The following is a 17372-nucleotide window of genomic DNA, read 5'->3' as shown; positions in this document are numbered from 1 at the left end:
GGGTGTAGCCCAGGTTCACTCTGCACTAAAAGCAGTGTCTTCTTTCCCTTCTCCTAAGTTTTATATCTATTTGTGTCTTCCTGCCTCTGCATATTCTCACTCGTACATGCTCCCCATTCCCTCCCACCCTCAAATGTAGGAATGAAGGCACTTTCAATTTAAGTTCCCTAGTGTTCATTTACATAACGCTAACAATTTTATATTTCTTTCTTTTAAACTCATTTATATTGAGTTGCTTTTTAATTTTATGTGTCCTAGATCAAAGCTTCTGCTATAAAAGTTTCCGTGGCTCCTGCAGGCTTACCTGAGCACTCTAATTATTAAAAGGAACCTCCATACTTCTGTCATTGCTTTGCTTTAATATAATTTTCCCATCTGTCTTGGCTGTTAATCTATAAACTGTTTTAGGTTAAAATTGTTTTTTAATCATCTCTATTTTCTCAGAGACTGGCACAGTGCCTTCCATGTTAAAGGTACTAAATAATTGTTGAATAAATGAAGCAAATCCTTCACCTCTAGTTTAGCGTAAAATTTAAGATATTCACATGTAGAAATCTATAAGAGGCTATGTCATTTGCCAGAATCAATAATCATCATCATTTTTGTTTCTGTCACATTAAACGAGATTGCACTGGCTAGTATTGTTCCTTCTTGATTAATATCTTCCCACACGTCATTGTCTCATAGCAGCTGGAGCAGTACAAGAGATTTATGTCTTTTCCAAAGGCATAAAAATTAATCTGATTTTTAATTATTTTTCCCAATAGTATATAAGCTTCAATTTAGTTTCAATATTAGGATTGAATCCTTCAATATTAGGATTAATATTGATTTAAGTTACTTTTAAGTTACTTTAGTAGTTTAAGTTACTTTATTAAGTTACTATATTTAAGTTACTTTAGTAGTTTCACCTTTTTTAAAAAGAAGCCATGTCACAGCCAGCCTCATAAAATTATGGCTTAGTGTTCATTAATATTAATCACAGGCATTAAATTTGATTTTCTCTTTGGGGTTTAGGAAGGTATAGGTTTAAGCAGAGGAAACAAGTCCTTCTTCCCTGAATTAAACTGAGATCACTACCTTGTGGTCAGAATGGCCCACATTCAATCGCGATGTACTTTCTATTCTATTCCTAACAAAAAATTCTATGGGTGCTCAATCTTACTGTTTACCATGGAGTGTAGTTGGATGCCTTATGCAAATCTTTGGAAGGGCTAGAATGGTTTTAGTACAAGAATAAGGACACCTTGCTATCTTTTTATATGGAAAACCAGCCTGACGCTCATTGTTCAACTGGGCAGTAGAAGATGCAGAAGACTTCAATCTTCCATAAGGTGAACAAGGCAATTCCTGGGGATACAAACGGCAAACGTGTAGCATTCATGCCACCAATCCTCTGTTCTGCATCTATGACCAACGAGCTCTTCTTTCCTGCATCTGGACTTAGTTCAAAACCCTCCACAAACAATAACTCCAGGCACTATGACTAGTCACCAGAATTAGAACAAGTACATAAACCTCTTTACATACCTGCCCAACAGCATAATATGTGCAAAATCTCACTCAACAAAGATTAAAACTCTTCCACTTTAACTCTAGGCTATAGGACATTATCACTGGATGTGACCATGTCTCTGATTTGCTCATGCAGTGGTGTACCATCGTAATCACTTACCTTATTTCCTCGATCTCAATATATATGTGTTCAGACTTTAATGTTTCTGAAATTGAGGTCTGTACGTATAACATGATAGTGTTTGTTGTGTATGATTATATTGTATTCTGCTTTTGTTTTGTTTGATGTGATGTGATTTCACTTGAAAATGTGTTATTATGTTGATGATCATTTATATAATAGAATAATATCAAATTTGTGAGTTTTCAATCCTTTTTAGGGTAGATAATTTGTTGTGCTATTTCATCAGAAGTATACATTTTGAAATACATCATGTCAGACATTAACTCACAAGAAAATAAGCTTTATTATAATTAACCAATCAGATTTCAGGAGCATCGTGATGATTTCCAATTTTGTTTGCCTCTGACAGGCATTATAACTTAGCACCTAAACCGAAGTAGAGATTGATGTGGCATAACTCTGTAAACGTAGGCCAATTGCAAAGTCACAGAGCACATAGTTTAACATATAATGAACTATAATATTATCTCTAGCATAAAAATAACTAATAATAAGAGGGTATGTGACAAAAGTAGAACATATGAAGTAGGTTTTACGAAATAATAGAAGTAAGTAACTTCGGAAGAATACAACTTGTCTCATTTTTACATTTGCCTAAGGCCTTGCTAGCAGGAGAGGTACCTATGTTTGGGGAATATATAGACCTTTTCTGCTTTTATCAATAGGTGTATAGAAATATATACATACATACATATATATACATATATGTGTCACTTTGCTGAATAAAATATGTATTTTTTATAGTATTCTAAACAAAGACTATAAGTTAAATCTCTTGTCCACATAATTATTGTTTAATTTGAAGTGATAGAAACGTTAAGTTTATTCTTTCCCACAGAGGAGTTTACAATCAAATCAGACCGGAATATTTATAGAAAGGGAGAAATCCATATAGCTATAGTACATCCTCTGGCTACTAAGAATAAATTAGATAATGCATTTGAAAAAATAGAGGGGAAGTATGCAGGCTAGACTAGATATCCTGTAAAATCCTCCTACAACAAAGCACTGAGAAACTCTAAATAAAACATTACAAAATATTATTGCAAATGCATATTTGTACTCACAAAACAGAAACTCCATAGGCACCAAAAATATAAAGTGTAAAGCACACTGATAAATAGGCTTTCAAGTCACAGTGACCAAGGAGTGCTTGTTGATATCAAAAATTTAGAGCTTTGGGTTTCATGGCTGGTTGGGTCAGGAGATAAGCCCTTGGATCCCATAATTTAGGGAACTGTGACAGAGGCTTCTGTATGAAGTCAGGACCCTTGAAAGTATACACCTTTAGGAAAAGAGAATATTGGATAAAATATCTCTCATGAGCAAAGGGAGATTTATTTTCTCTATCTGAGAAAGCCCCTGAAAATTTATTACCACAGTTTTGCTCTCACACAGATGCTAGCTTTTAATATATTCTACCTGAATGTTGGTCTTAGATATCTCAAGAGAAACATTAAATTAAATTAAATTGATCCTGGATTGGTAAAGTTTCTGAATACATGACAGAAAGAAGTTCACATTCTTCCTGGATGGATATACCCTCACAACAAGCCTTGGTATTCCCAAACATAAACTCAGTCAAACCTGAATTCACAACCCCAAATTGCAAAATACCTAAGAAAACAAGTCAACATAAAGTAGAGGTGGGAAAAATCAATTAAATAAAAGCAGATTTTCACTCCCCATGACTGAAGATATTAGAATTCCTGGATCTTGAATATAAAATCATATGTTTAATATGTTTAATAGAAATAAAATATGTATTTTAAATGAGCAAGAAAGAAGATACCACTGAAAAAATAGGCAGTTTTTCAAAAAACCAAGTAGAAATCCTACAAATTAAAAAATTCAACATAGAAAAATTCAGTGGATCAGATAAACAGCCATTTAGACTAAAGCTAAAGAGAATTTGTGATCTGGAAAAGAGATCTGAGGAAATCAACTAGAATACAACATAGAAAGACTAAGAGGTAAAAGATTTGAAAATATATTAATGAACTAAAGAGACAAAATAAACTATAACAAAAATCAAATAGGAATTAAAAATAATTGAATAGAAAAATAAAGGGGATATATATTCAATGCTATGATGCTTAAAGCCTTATAATACTTGATGTAAGATATGAATACCCAGAGTCAGGACATATGTAAAGTAGAATTAAGTAGAAAAAAGAAAATAGAAAATTATAATAAGACCTGTCACAGTAACACTGTACACCGCCAAAGACAAAAAGAAGAGCTCAAAGCTTCCAAAAAGAAAAAAGGTTCCCTTTAAAGACAATGAAAATTCTTTTCAAGGTGTTAAGAGGAAATAATCATCAACCAGCTACGTTTCATTTTCATTAAAGGATAAGTGTTAAATATATAGAATTTCAAAAAATGGATATTTTTATCACTAATGTATCATTAATAAAAGCTATAATTTAAGAAGGAAAATAATTGTGGAAGGGATGTCTGAGAGTAGAAAGACAAGCAAATAAATTGGGGTATCAAAACTAATATCAACAACATGTAAAACAATGATAATATGTACTTTGCGATGTTAAAACACAGATAAAACTACTATACTAGACAATAATGTAAGATAAATAAGATATTTAATCAAAGAGAAGGCCTTTCATGCCTTTGGATCATTCGAGAGGAAGCTCCAGTAATTGATTTACCTCAAGCATTATTAAAGTAAGATTTGTGTGTTAATATTTTTAGGTAATTACCCTATAAAAATAGTCTGTATAATTCTACACCAGTGCATAAAAAAATGGAACTAAAAATTCAGTTAATTCATAAAGAGGAAAAACAGGTGAAATGCAAAAGCAGAGAAAAAACAGGACAAATAAAAAGCATAAAATATTATAGTAGAAATGAATTCACACATATCATTGAGCTCAATAAATAGAAGGGTTTAAAATAGACATACTCAAGATAAATTAATATATTATGGTTGAAAGTAAAATAACGAAAGTAGATCTAAAAGGAAAAAAACAAAAGAAAAATTATTTTAGCATATTATTACCATATAAATATACTTTAAGGAAAAATGCATTATTAATCACAAATAGGATAAAGATATAATGATAAAATTTGAGTTTAATAGAAAAACAGACATTGTAACATTGAGGCATGAAATAATATAACTGAAGTATGTATAAATAAAAAGTTGACATAATTCTATTTCTAGAAGAAATAGAAAAATTCATCATATATAATTAAAATTCAACTCTTTCAGGTAATTGATAGGCCAAGCAGAAAACAAATTTATAAGGCAATAGAAGATTTAAGTCTCACTGTTAGTAAACTTGACTTAGTGAATATACAACCCCAAATCCAACAATTCTCCCATCTGTAAACACACACGGAACATTTTTTTTAAATGACCAAATACCCTAGACCTACACTTTCCAATATGATAGCTACTAGCCACAGGTGGATATTTAAATTTAAATATAAATTGATTAAAATTATATAAAATAAAAAATTAAGTGCTTCAGGCACAAGAGTCACATTTCAAGGGCTCAATAACCACATGTGGTTATTGGCCACTATATAGGGCAGCAAAGACACAGAATATTGACATCACTGCAGACAGTTCCACTGTACAACACTGCTCTGGAAAAACATTAAAATATTTCTGCAATGCTAACCATAGAAGAAATTACTGCAAGTTCAAATAAATATCAACTTTGAAGAAGCATGTGTCCTGTTATATCCAAGCCAATTAAAAAAAAATAATATCTTTGATGTAGAAGTTATTTCGTGGGTTTCAAATGAAACAGAAAAAATAAATGAGAGAATTGAGAAGAGGATTGCATTATGCATAAAATCCAATAAACAGGGGCTTCCCTGGTGGCGCAGTGGTTGAGAGTCCGCCTGCCGATGCAGGGGACGCTGATGATTTGTGCCCCGGTCCAGGAAGATCCCACATGCCGTGGAGCGGCTGGGCCTGTGAGCCATGGCAGCTGAGCCTGCGCGTCTGGAGCCTGTGCTCCGCAACGGAAGAGGCTACAGCAGTGAGAGGCCCGCGTACCGCAAAAAAAAAAAAAAAAAAAAAAAAAAATCCAATAAATAAATGATCAAATGATTAAGTAAGTCACAAAGGATTACAGAGAAATGGTAAAGAGTCACACTCACCAACTAGCATTGCTTAAAGAAGAAAAAGCATGATTTTAACCTGTTGGACTTTGGGAAGTCCAAATAAACAGGAGGCCTGTTCTAGATATTCTTGGCTAAAATATACAGATTAGATCACTTTTCTATTCTTTAACAGTATCCTATACCCAGAAATAAACCCACACATATATGTTCAACTGATCTTCAACATGGATGCCAAGAATATCCCAACGGGGAAAAGATAGTGTCTTCAACAAATAATGTTAGAAAAACTAGATATCCACATGCAAAAGAATGAAATTGGACTATACAGAAAAATCAACTCAAAATGGACTAGAGATTTAAACATTAGACCTGAAACTATAAAACTCCTAAAAGGAAACATAGGGGAAAAGCTTCATGACAACGGTTTTGGTGATAATTTCATGACACCAAAATCACAGGCAACAAATGCAAAATGGACTACATCAAACTAGAAAGCTTCTGCAAAGCAAAGCAAACAGTCAAAAGAGGGAGAGGCAAATTAGGGAATAGGAGAAAATATTTGCAAACCATATGTCTGATAAGGGGTAATTTTCCAAAACATATAAGGAACACCTTCAACTCAATAGCAAACTAATACTTGATTAATAAATGAGGTAAGTACTTAAATGGACATTTCTCCTAAGAAGACATACGAATTGCCAGAAGGTATATAAAAAGATGTTCAACATCACTAAGCATCAGGGAATACAAATCAAAACTACAAAGAGATATCTCTCATGCCGGTCAGGATAGCCATTATTAGAAAAAAAAAAAAAAGAAAAAAAGACAAGTGTTAGTGAGGATGTGGAGAATTTTGAACCTTTGCACACTGTTGGTGGGAATGCAAAATGGTGCAGCCACTATGGAAAACAGTATGCAGCTTCCTCAAAAACTTAAAGATAGAACTCCTATGTAATCCAGCAATCCAACTCCTGGGTATATATTCAAGGGAGTTAAAATCAAGATATTGAAGACACATTAGTACTCCCATATTCACTGAAGCACTATTTACAACACTTAACATGTGGAAACAACCTAAATGTCCATCAATGGATAAATGGATTTTAAAAATATAGTATATATGTACAAGGGAATATTATTCAGCCTTTAAAAAGAAGGAGATCCTGCAATATGTGATAAGGACAATATGGATGAACCTTGGGGACACCATGCTAAATGAAATAAGCCAGTTACAGAAGGACAAATACTGCATTATTTCACTTATATGAAGTATCTAAAGTGGTCAAATTCATAGAAGCAAAGAATAAAATGATGGTTGCTACAGACTGCGGGGGAAGAGCCAATGGGGAGTTGCTAATCAAGAGGTATAAAACTTCAGTTATGTAAGATGAATAAGTTCTAGAGATCTGCTGTACGGCATCGTGCCTATAGATAACAATGCTGTATTATACACTTAAAAATCTGTTAAGGGGATAGATCTCATATTAAGTGTTTTATGCAATAAACAATAATTAAAAAATACTACAGATGAATCAAATATACAGTGAACCAATGGAGCCTAAACTAAAGCTGATCTCAATTCCATGGTTTGGCCACAGACTGTGGTCCTATTAAAGGCTGAATACACATCTGGATAATATCTCATCTAACTCTTCACCTTATTAACTCCTGAACTCCTCTTTCAGATCTCAGAATAAATAATTTAAAATTTCTCTACATCCCTAGGTCCTAGAACAGGGTCTGCCACATAGTTGGGGCTCGGAGAATAATGGTTGAGTATAGAAAGGGATAGATGAATGGGTAGAAGACTCCAAATCTAACATGATTCCATGTTCTATTTTCAGTGTCAAAGTGTAAGAGGTTATAGGTGGTAGAGGTGACGAATTTCTAGTCAGAACCAATCATACTTTCATGTCTCCTCCTGGGGGAATTCTCATTCCCTTTCCTCTCTAGACACCCAGAGTCCTGGAATTAACCCCTATTGAACTAGAGAAACTTTAGCTGCATATCCAATGCAACCATGATGTTTTTCAACAGAAATCTGCATTCTATTTTTAAACAAGAAAAAGAGTTGCCTATTGAGACTCTCTTCATCACAAGTAAGAGAAATCCAACTAAAACAAACTTAAACCAAAATGCTAATATATTTACAAATATTCAGGTCTTATGAATGGAGAATAGGAGTGCAGATGGTTAACAGGGTTTCCAGTACCACCAGAGTTACCATTCCTTTTGCTTCATTCTCTCTGTCTTGTTTTCCATAGCATGTTTACCTAGGGGAGAATTTGGCCAAGCTTCAGTGATGTGCCCTTGGCCACCTTTGGTGAATTGCCAATGCCTGTGCCAATTAATTGTGGCCAAAAGAGAGTGTGTGTGGTGGAGGGGGGCGGCGGGGAGGGCGGATGATCTGTAAGGAAAAGGAAGCTCCTCTGCATGTTGAATGGGAGGGGGAATTTGCCTGGAAATGGGACAGGACAGAACACTGGGCGGACAAAAGCAATAGGTGCCTAACATCTGCTTGGAGGTGTTGTCTGACTATTCTTCTAAGTGCGTTGATATAGAGACAAACTGAGCCTGGATAAAACAGTCCATATGCATTTTGCACTGTTTCTTCACATTAAAAACAACTAAAACAAGACATTTTGCAATATGCATTGAAGAGTGTCTGGTTCTGACACATGTAGGAATACCTCTTACATTACTCAAATATTCCACATGTCCAGAGTTTCCCTAACTGCTTTGATCTGCTTCAGTATTTTCACTTTTGACAGCTATGCAATGCCATAGAATCAGCTTGGTATTTGTACTGGGTTCCTAAAATCCATTCATCTAGCATTGATATTATGAGCCCCAGCCTTCAACATTGTGGTGATCTACCAAAATTCCTGCTTCAAATTTCCATAAAGCTATAAGAAAGGGAGTTGGAGTTACATAACTGCCACAAAGACTATTGCTACAGCCACAGGGTTCATATCAAGTGCCCCAGGGCATAAATAATGAAATAAAAGCAGATAAGATGAAAAAATAACAAATTCAATAAATAAAGTATGGATGGGCCAGAACAATACAAGGACAATCTGTAATATGCTTTTAACAACCATGACTCTTGGATGCAAACAGAATCTGATTTGTCTGAAAGATTTTTTTCCCTGTAATGATAAAGCAACACTCAGTAAATCCTCGTTTACTCACTCAATATGTTTTGTATAAGTAGGACATTTAAAGAACATTGCTTCCCAGATATAATATGCAAGGAAATGCTTGCATCATAGGAGCACGTCCTTAGTGACCTGGGGATATTTATTCACTTCAAAAATAAATTTACTACAGCAAGGAATAGGTCCCAAATTATTCAATAAAAAGGAAATTATCTTCACTAAATTTTTTGATCAATATATACCCTTTGCTTATTCCTCATTATAATGCTGTCAATATTCAGAGGGAAAAGATGAACACAAAACAAACTGCAGGACCTGCAGCTTCAGGAGGATGTTTGCCATTTGGAGACAATGCATTGCTCATAGTAGATTGGTATGTTTCCCTCTAGTGGTTAAAAGGCATTTAACTCTATCAACCAAGTCACCTTTTGAGAAACAAATCGGGAATCAAGAACAAGGCAGCATTTAGCGAGGCAAAAATTAACATTGGTCTTAAATTAAATGATCTGCAAGTAGAATCAAGTCTGGTTATTATGAAAAAAACTAATTCATAGTTTAAATACCTGATCAGTTTCCACAGGATGAACAAGGACTCGGGCTGATGAGAGAGGTTGAATGAAAAATCAGAAGGGGAAACAATTGAAGTACTTAGTACAACCAATTCATTTCAGTGTGGCACGAGATTAGTAAGGAAGCAAGATTAGCAATTTTTAATAACATGTTGCATTACTTATTTAAAAATCCCTATTAAAATAATTTCATTTTTGAAAATCAGAATTCATAAACTGGCTTCATTCCAATGACTGACTGCATTTCTCTTGGGACCCTGTCGCCTTAGGGTGGGCAGGGTTATACTTCACAAGGAAGAGAAGCGGTGACGCTCTAATCACAGCGATCATTTGCCGAAATACATCACCAGGCCTAAAATATTCCACTAGGTGAGACAAAGGAGTAGTTTGTGACACTGGTTGCATTTAACTCTTTAAAATGCAAGACAATTACACAAAATACTGTATCTCCCTTCTTCTAAATACTATGAGCCTGTTAGGATATTGACAATCAACTCAACAGCAAATGCCACACCAGCTCCAAATATGCACGCTAGGGTTTCCTGAGCAATCAAACTTGCTGAAATTAAGGGTCAAAAGATCAGCAGTGTAACTTTAGGCAACCCAGGGGAAGACAACAATCTTCCACCTTTGTGGTATTCTGTGAACTGGCCATGATCACAGAATGTGAAAAACAGCTATCAGATCACAGGATCATTTCTGCACCAGAAAGCACCTGCAGTTATTATGTACAAAAGAGGCTCACAATGCCAGGCTTTCAGAAGCATATAAAGCAAGCTGGCCTTCCAATTTCTCCTACGAAATACATGCACGATATAGAGCAAAGAAAATGCCCATGATACAGACACACGCCTACAAATCCTTCCCGACTCAACTATTCAGAGTTTGGTTTACACCGTGAATTATTGAAGGGAGCGTGAAAAAGAGAAGCTAAAAACAGAAGCTTGAAATTATCAGCTCATCACCCGTAAGGAGGCTAGAGATCCCAAGGAGGAAGGCTGAACAAAACAGAAACAATTATTCTACAAATCCTCTTTGTGTTTAACAGGTTATAAACAACACAGCCAATAAATTTATCTTGCCTTTCTAAGACAAATTAACGAGGGAAATAGAACTGCATTAAATTATTGATCATTTACTTCATATATTTAGTCACTGTCCACAATGAGCTGTAGAAAAAATACAAGGGGTCCCAGCCTTCTAGAAAATGGAATCAATAAAGCAGATACACAAATATGCTATTTTAATTTATATTTTGTTTCTCTTTAGCAGCAACTGTACAAAGCTACAGGAGATTAAACAGAGATTTCTTGGTTCTTTTAGAAACCTTAGAGAAGGTTATCAGTTGTGAAACCCAAGCTATGAAAATTCAAAATACACCTCTTTTTCCATATTGTGGTCAGCTAAAATAGATTAGTCACAAAATACGTTAATTACTGAGTCATGTCAGAACAAGGCAAAGGTGTGTATAAAATCTTAATCCAATCTTGCGCAAAAGGTAATGTGTAAAAGGCTTCGACCAATAATATAGCACCTTAAAAAGCTGAAGTTATTTTGACCTTATTTTATTTCTGATTTTCCATCAGGTTTAGGGAAATTTATAAAATCTGAAACTTTTTTTTGAATTCTTTAGCATAGGTGAGGTTACAGGATGGGAAGAAATTCATGTAATGCATACTGATATCTATTTAATAAGCGATTTCGGTGATCTGAAATATCATCTGGCCTTTCTAGTTGACGTGACATTAAAAATGAAGCTTGTGTTTTGCATGCAGTATGCTTAATTTAGTCATTGCCATTGCATAGAATTTGATAGGTATATATAAACAGAAGTCATCAGTGTGTACGTCATAATCATCCTGGGAGAAATCCTATACTATGCTTGAAAAATGGAGCTTTTAATCTCTATTTTGATTGTAATATTGAGCCAAGCCAGATCTGGAGCTTAAGTTTCTTGACATAGTCCTGTTAAAATGAAAAAAAATAATAATAATAAGGAGATCTTGGTAAAATGCTATCTCACTGGAAGACAGAAGATGGGTGATGAGAAAGGAGGAAGCTGTGGGAAAGGGAAGGTACAGATGAAAGAAATAAAAGGCCAGCAAATGAAAAATGGAAAATGGATGGCAGGCTCACAGCACTTCTAGAATATCCTCCATGAAAAGAAAAGACCAATTGTCAAGAATACATATTAGAACTGTATCATGTTTTTTTCTCCCACAGTATACTAATTTCATTTTTTGAAGGATGTGGGAGGATTTGCTCTCTCTTCACGTCCTAGAAATTATTCTATACTGAGAGCTGCCTTACGGACAAACAAAGGCATACAAAGAAGCAGGGGCATTAGTATTTCCCAGGATGTACACAGGGTGATGCCTCACAGAGGTAAGGAGTGTCCTGGCCAGGAGCCAGGATGACAAGCTCCAGCCACCAAGCAGTGAGTCAAGTGCAAGACAACCACACAGACAAATGCGTAAGTCAACCAATTAGTTTTGCTAAACAGAAATATTTATGCCACAGTAACCAGCTAGCTTATTTTCCCCCTGCTAGATGGCTATTTCCTGGGCAATTCCCTGGGTGGGGTGGGGGCACTGAAATGTCTTCTATCATAGAATGGACCTCTAATATGTGTTCTAATATGTATTCTTGACAATTGGTCTTTTCTTTTCATGGAGGATATTCTAGAAGTGCTGAGAGGCCAGAACGGGCCTCTCACCGTTGTGGCCTCTCCCATTGGCTCCGGACGCGCAGGCTCAGCGGCCGTGGCTCAGCCGCTCCGCGGCATGTGGGATCTTCCTGGACCAGGGCACAAACCCGTGTCCCTTGCATCTGCAGGCGGACTCTCAACCACTGCGCCACCAGGGAAGCCCTCTCTCCCTCTCTTCTTTCTCTCCTCTCCCTCCTCCTTCTTCTCTTTCTCTCTCTCTCATTCCCTCCCTTTTTCTCTTTCTACCTTTCTCCCTCTCCCTTTCCCTCTCCCTCTCTTATACAGCAGCACAGGTAAAGAATCAAAATGTCATCCCAACTAAGTAGATGACATACCAGTGAACCATACACCAGACACAAGAGATGGGCATGCTCCTGCTTTAGCTACACTTTCATCATCAAAACTGAAGAATGCAATAAACTGGAACAAATGCTTTTGAAAGTTTATAAAGGAAAGCTATTCCTCACATTTTACAGGCTTGGCTTAAAATAGCTACATTCGGTGCCCATATTAAGTACATAGTCCACCTAATTAACAATGCACACCTCAACTATCCTAAATATAATTTAGAGAAATTCATTTATCCAAGGTTTTACTAGTGAATTCAGAAACCTCCCCATAAGTTCCTTCTAACACAAGTTTGGGAAGCACTGTAGCCTTTACCTACAAACCCAATACAGTGTTGCAATGTTTTCTACAAGTCTGAGAAGGCAGCTCTAATTGATGAAGTACAGTTCCTAGACTATGTCATCGGGCCAAAGATCAATTTTCTGTCCAAAAGATAACAGGACATAAAGAACACACAAAAACAAGATGGCTCTTTCCAAGGAAAGGGATCAATACTACAGTCTACTTCCTCCCACCCCATCTTATTTCTGAACCACTGCAGAAGAATAGAAATTCCTAATGATTTTCCTGCCTATAGCATCCTCACGGCTTGGGTATAAGGTGCACTAGAGTAGGCTACATTTAGAGCAGAGAGGGTTTCCCAGGCTGTGAGGAGATCACAGATGAGCATTACCTGGGAGGCAGAAGCAGCATTATTAGCTCAGTGGGGTAAAGAGGGGTGGCATTTCAATTCAAGAAAAACGAAAAGGGAAATCCCAGCCTCCTTCAAGATTCTACATGGGCAGTTAACATTACGGAAGGGTCAAGGATGCTAAACCCAAAGTCTCCTATATCCACGCAGGAAAAAGAACAAAGCATTAAGAGCCATAAGAGAAGTCAATAGGCCAGCCTGACCACAGTTGTCAGGGAGTTCTCGGTGTCCCTACACAATCTGCATACCCAATGTTGGATTATACGTGCTATCTATTTTCTGTGAATTAAACCTCTTAGTATAACTTTCTGGCAGAACTATAGGTCCTACAATTCACATATTTCCCAGAGCACTGCAAGGTAGCAAGAGTTGAATATGTCACCCAGCAATATTGCTGTAAACTAATGACCCGGGGGAATTCATGAAAGATTGCATAGATTACTATACCTCAACAATAAAGTGATGAGACCGGTCTCTACAAAGCATACATAAAAATCCCATCTATCTGGATCTATCTGGTGTGTATTGACTTATGCACACATTTTAGAAGATGCGTGCAAATCTTACCTGGCTCAATTCTTTCCCCTTTGCAAAGCCTTCCCTTACGACAGAGCTGAACGTCATGTTTCTGTCCTCTGGATTTTGCATGCCACTCATTTAGAAGCTAGGATTTATGCAGCTACTAGCTGTTATCTTGTTATGTACATATGTATTACCCATTCACAACTGCCTTCCCATTGTTAATCTATTATTGCATAACAAATTACCCCAAAACCTAGCAGCTTAAAACAATATTTATTTCACCCGGTTTTTGAGAGTCAGGCATCTGGTCATGGCTTAGCTGGGTGGCTAACTCAGTGTGGCTCATGGGGGTTCAGCAGAGCTGGCAGTCAAGGATCTAGTCATCGGAAGTCATTACCTGGGCTGGTTTAGTTCCTCACTAGCTGGAGTCCTCAATTCTTCAGCATGTGGACCACTGCATATGGTGGCTCATGACAAAAGGAGCTTCATCTAGAGCAAGCTGCTGAAAGAGAGAGAGAGGGGGGTAAAACCAAGCGGGAAGCCATGGTTTGTTTTATAACGCAATCTCAGAAAAGACAGGATCATCACTTCTACCATGGTCTATTATTCACATAAACCATGTGGGAAGAGATTTACACAACTGTGTGAATCCAGGCGGCAGGGATTATTGTTGGGAACCATTTAGCAATCAGCTACCACAAAAACTGTTTCTTTCTACCACTCCCCCTGTCAGAGATTCTAACATGAGACCTTTCTTGGAATGAGTCAATGAATATTTGTTATATATATGATTATCTCCCATATCCTCAAACTATATTATTCATTTACTCTTTCACTCTTCACCAAGTGTCACTGCATTTAAACACATTGATAATATAACATAATAATATTCACAATCTGTTTATTAACAATTACAGTAATTTGACTAGAACTGAAATGATAGAGGTACATTTTTACCATGAAAAAATGACTTTTAGTTAAATTATTCAGTCTCATTTTGTCTTTATTTCTAAATATTTATTCCTACAAGAAATATTTATTGACCATCTACTAGCTGCCAGGGACATGAAACTACTATACACTTAGATGAATATTATGGTAAGGAAAATAAAGAGTCATGTGGACTCATGAATCAGAGAATACTTTTCTCTATAATATTGAGCAAAATTGAAAAATATGAAATGTAAGATAAAAAACAAGCCTATAAACATGCTATCATTTCGAAGAAAATTAAGTTATGTTTCTACAAGCTTGCGATAGTGTTGATTGTACTGAAATTTGTGACAATTGGATCTCCTAGTAGAAACACAGATACGAGTTCCCACATATACTATTATTAAAAGGGATAAAAATGAGCATAGAGTAACATGAAGAAGCTGTACTAGCAGATCTGTTCATAATCCTCCAACTATTCATCTCATTTTCTTTCATAAGAGATCTCAATACTGCTCAGATTTCTACCTTTCTCCACACAATTCAGAGCCTTAAGGATTGTACTGATAAGTTTTATTTGAGTGCTTAGTTCAAATTATCAGTTTTCCATTTAGCCTGAAAATTTCATGGATGCAGTGGCAAGGTTGGCCTTAGGAAAAATTTGGAATTAAGTGTGACACTTACCCTCTGTAGTGGATTAAACAGAGGTCTCCAGAAGATATGTTTATGTCCTCCTCCCTGGCATCAGTAAATGTGACATTATTTGGAAAAAGACCTTGCAGATGTAATAATTAGGTTTAAGATGTCGAGATGAGATCCTCCTGGATAATTGGGCCCAAAATCCAATGACAGTTTCCTTATAAGAGACACAAAGGAGAGACACACAGAGAAAAAAGGAGAAGTTATGTGAAGATAGTGGCAGAGACTGAAGTTATGAAGCCATGGAAGTTAAGAAACTCCTGGAGCCACCAGAAGCTGGAAGAGGGAAGAAAAGTTTCTCTCCTGGAGACTTCAGGAGAGAACAAAGCTCTGTGATAACAGAACACAAATCTACCAGTTTCAGACTTCTGGCCTCCAAAATGGTGAGAAAACAAATTTCAGTTGTTTTAAGCCAAGCAGTTTGTGGTATTTGTTACAGCAGCCCTAGGAAATTAATACACCTTCCAACCTAAATAGTGTCCCAAAATTAATTTACATGGTTTTTTTTGCAGTAAGCTCAGCCTTTCCTAAAGCCAACACCAATAAATGCCAACACCTGCACTAACCTGTCTCCATGCCAACAACTGCACGAACCCTTCCAACACCAACACCTGTACCACTCAGGATTCTCTTCTCCAACAGGGGTGAGCCAGCCCATCAGCAAACTAATTCAAGCAATTGGTTAATGGGTATAGCTACATCGATTGATTCATTACTGTGCTACCTTTTTCAGATGACATAATCAGAAATGAGACCTTTCTAACGGTCCCATTTTCACTGTATTAACAGACTCAGAGCAGGTCAGTGTTTAATGAACTCAGCTCTCACCACTTTGCAGAAGATGAATGAAAGAAAATATTTCAGTAACAGAAACATATTGTCTGGACTTCCCTGGTGGCACAGTGGTTAAGAATCCACCTGCCAATGCAGGGGACACGGGTTCGAGCCCTGGTCCGAGAAGATCCCACATGCCGTGGAGCAAATAAGCCCGTGTGCCACAACTACTGAGGCTGTGCTCTAGAACCTGTGAGCCACAACTACTGAGCCCACGTGCCACAACTACAGAAGCCCAGGTGCCTGGAGCCTGTGCTCCGCAACGAAAGAAGCCACCGCAATGAGAAGCCTGCGCACCTCAACGAAGAGTAGCTCCTGCTCGCCGCAACTAGAGAAAGCCCGCGCGCAGCAGTGAAGACCAAACACAGCCAAAAGTAAATAAATAAATAAAAATTTATTTAAAAAATAAACATATTGTCTGAAAGGAAGCTGCGACAAGGGTAGAGAATGAGAAAAACAAGGCGGATACTGATTGAAAGCTTGCAAAGTAATGTTTTCTAGAGTGTAGTTCAAAGAACAATAGTTTTAGAAAAAGTTCTCCAGGAAAAGTGGTTGTCTGGTCAATTAAGTTAATCTGTAATACTCTACTTTGAAAGTAAAAATATATAATGATTTCAAAATGTTATGTTGTTTAAAAATAAGAGGAAAAATAGAGAGAGAGACAGAGAGACAGAGAGTCAGAGACAGAGAGAGACAGAGAGAGACAGAGACTCAGCTTGATCATCCCAGTACGTATAGTGGTTACTAGTTTGGGTTATTGTATCAAAGTAGAAAAACTTTGGAGTAACATAGACAAATCTGTTTCTAATCCACTACTTAACTAGTTAAGTAATCTTCAGCAAATTACTTAGTAGTTTTAGTTTCCTCACACGTAAAATAAGGAAATGATGCCTATTAAGTTATCTTGTGATCATTTGTTATAATTCATGTGAAACACCTGTACTTCTTAAATGAGATGTTTCCTATAGCCATAAATCCTCAGTAAATGGTTACTATTATGTTTTGTTATTTTTGTGGTTATTATGGTGGTCAGTACCACCATATGGTAGCCAGCATCCCTACTGCCACCCATTACATGCACGGAAATGCAATTATCTGTGAGAATATTGCTTCAAAA

The sequence above is a fragment of the Neophocaena asiaeorientalis genome, unplaced genomic scaffold, assembly GCF_003031525.2.
Source record: "Neophocaena asiaeorientalis asiaeorientalis breed wild unplaced genomic scaffold, Neophocaena_asiaeorientalis_V1.1 scaffold232, whole genome shotgun sequence".
Lineage (NCBI taxonomy): Eukaryota > Metazoa > Chordata > Mammalia > Artiodactyla > Phocoenidae > Neophocaena > Neophocaena asiaeorientalis.
The sequence above is the reverse complement of the archived record's forward strand: the minus strand, read 5'-3'. Positions refer to the sequence as shown.